The 2500-nt window shown below is 39.0% G+C and overlaps 1 pseudogene; it reads left to right on the plus strand.

The window, feature by feature from the left end:
- LOC137968004 (uncharacterized) overlaps nt 1-2500 on the plus strand; it is a 32322-nt pseudogene that overhangs the window by 29264 nt on the left and 558 nt on the right.

Raw genomic sequence — 2500 nt, forward strand, 5'->3', positions numbered from 1 at the left:
AGTATTTCGACGTAATAACATTGAAATGTTGGTGAAAGTAAGTTAAATTCATCATGTGAAAAGCGTATGCAACATTTTGGCGGCGTTTCCTCGAGGATTTGAGACTTTTTAAAAAATCGTGTTTTTTCGTCGGAGTCCCCCTTTAAGGGAAGCTAAGTAATGTTTGTGTTGACCGGCTGAGAAAGCTTCCATCGAAGGAACAACAGCTTTCGAGAACACAACAATTTATTCTCAGCTCACATGCAGCCATGTTTGTTATTACACACACAATACTGGTTCTTCTGATTGGAGTAATCCCATCCATGCTCTTGGTTGAGAAAGTTGCTTGGCCTAACGTTTCGACTCAGTTTTAAGAAGCGTCTGTATCTTAATTAATTAATTTATGAAAAATTTTTAAACACTTTTTCACACTGTGAACAAGGCAAATCGCGGTCCAACCGCTGCAGTCGGTTTGGGAAATGTAATTATGTCATAAAGTTTTATGCCGAGAATTGTGATTGATCATGAGCGAGATTTCCGTGACTGGTATATATATCGAAGATCGTTGTCTGATCTCGTCATTTATCTTTAAATTCCTTAGTTTCTAATCTTAATTCTTGGTATCTTAATTTGTTGTTTTGTTCACTGGTTTGTTTGTTGCCTTGGCCCCAGTTATTCAAAGGCTGGATAACTTTATCCAGTGGATAAGTCGCTATCGAGAGCGTAAAATATACTTCAAGTTAAACATTGACAAATGGTTTCGAACACGATAAAGATATCCGACCTTTGTTCAACTGGGGCCTGTCTATCCATTTATTTCTTTTCCTGTATCGGTGTGTCATTTTTAGACGAAGGTGGAGACTTAACACTGTTCATGACTGGAAAGAAACCACGTCCTAGTACTGAACCTATGTACAGTGGAGGAAACTGCAAAGATTTCCCGGTTGACGAAGAGTTCGATCGTCATACTTACACCGATCTAATCAGTGCTTTTGTACAAAAAACTCAAAATATTTTGCTGTTGCAAAACTTGCACGATGGACACTTAAATGGATGTTTCGGAACGTCTAAAGTTTACAGCCCAACTCCTGCCCGCTCTTGGGGATTCGTTCAAACTATGAGAGCTTTGTCCAGCTTGTCGAGGAGATGTGGAACAAAGAATACAATATATATTCCCTTGCATGTGACGAGCGATTTGGATTTGGAGTGTTTCTCATGAAAGATTTTGGCACTGACCAGTGCATTGTTCCTTTCACATCTAGTACTATCCAGAAGAAGGCGAACGAAGGTTCAAAGATCACTGCATGTGCAGCCCGAGGCTCGACATTTTACGTTGTTATGACGAAGGGCACAAAGGAATACAATAGCAAAGCACAGTCATGGTTCACAAGCAACTCATGTAGTGACGCTGGGATACAAATCAAGAAAGGTTATAAGGAAGGAAAAAGGATAACTGGAATCTGTTACTCAATTGATCTTCACAACTGTTTTGTGGTGATGACCGAGGAACCGTCAAAGTGGCAGGCGTTCGGATGGTTCGATACCAGCTCTGACGCTGAAAAATGGATTGACGAAAAAGTCGGAGGGGATCCCACTGGAATTGAATTTTATGCTTCATGGGAAGGCAAATTTGTAGTTATAGTTACTAAAGATAAAAATATATGCGCGACAAATTCGATTAGAAATTTCCGTTTGAAATAGAACGAAAGCGTGTTTAGGTGCATGGAGTAATCAAGTGATAGAGAATCACATACTTGGCCTTTACTTTTAAGATATTTTCCTTTAGTTTCTATTCGGAGGACGAACGAAGTACTAATTACGAGCCTTATTCAAGGGTCCAAGTTGAAAGCCTGAAAACCACGATTAAAACCAAGCAAAGTCAGTTTGCTTTTAGCCTTTGGGAGTGTGCTTCAAAGCTGATTCAGTTTACCCTCGAGTAAGCGTAAATTGACTTTTTAGAAATATTGTAACGAATTTAATAGTAAAAAATGGAAACTTTGAGTGTGAAGCGCATTGAAGAGTTTCTTTCCAAGTCTTTTTTGAATATTATATGTGCTGTCACACCCGTATCACGATTTCGCTTTTAAGGCTTTAGTTCAATGACTAGGATAGGGTGCACCTTGGTTTTTTTTTTTTTTTTTTACATGGAAGGCTGGTAAGTCTCTATCCAGTATCCAGTTTGGCTACGTCTAACTTTAGACAACGTTGTGTGTCTTTCGAGTGTAGTCTGAGTGAAAAATATGTCGGGAAAATGTCTGTTTGCATATACCAAGTATTAACCTTGACTGTATGGTCACGCTTTCAGTCCTTGTTATCTGATTATCTTCTTTGTTTTGTATGGAACGTGAAGAGCACCATGACTTACAACAGGTAGCTTTCCTCATTAAGGGTTCTCACCTTAGCCAGTCAATTGCAAGGTATCCAATCGGCGTCGTTTCAATTAGCACAAGTAATAACTTGGTCTGAAAAATAATCGTTCCTTCACAGTCATAAGCTCAAGGTGATATGAGTTTTTAAATCG

The sequence above is a fragment of the Montipora foliosa genome, chromosome 8 (genome assembly GCF_036669935.1).
Source record: "Montipora foliosa isolate CH-2021 chromosome 8, ASM3666993v2, whole genome shotgun sequence".
NCBI lineage: Eukaryota > Metazoa > Cnidaria > Anthozoa > Scleractinia > Acroporidae > Montipora > Montipora foliosa.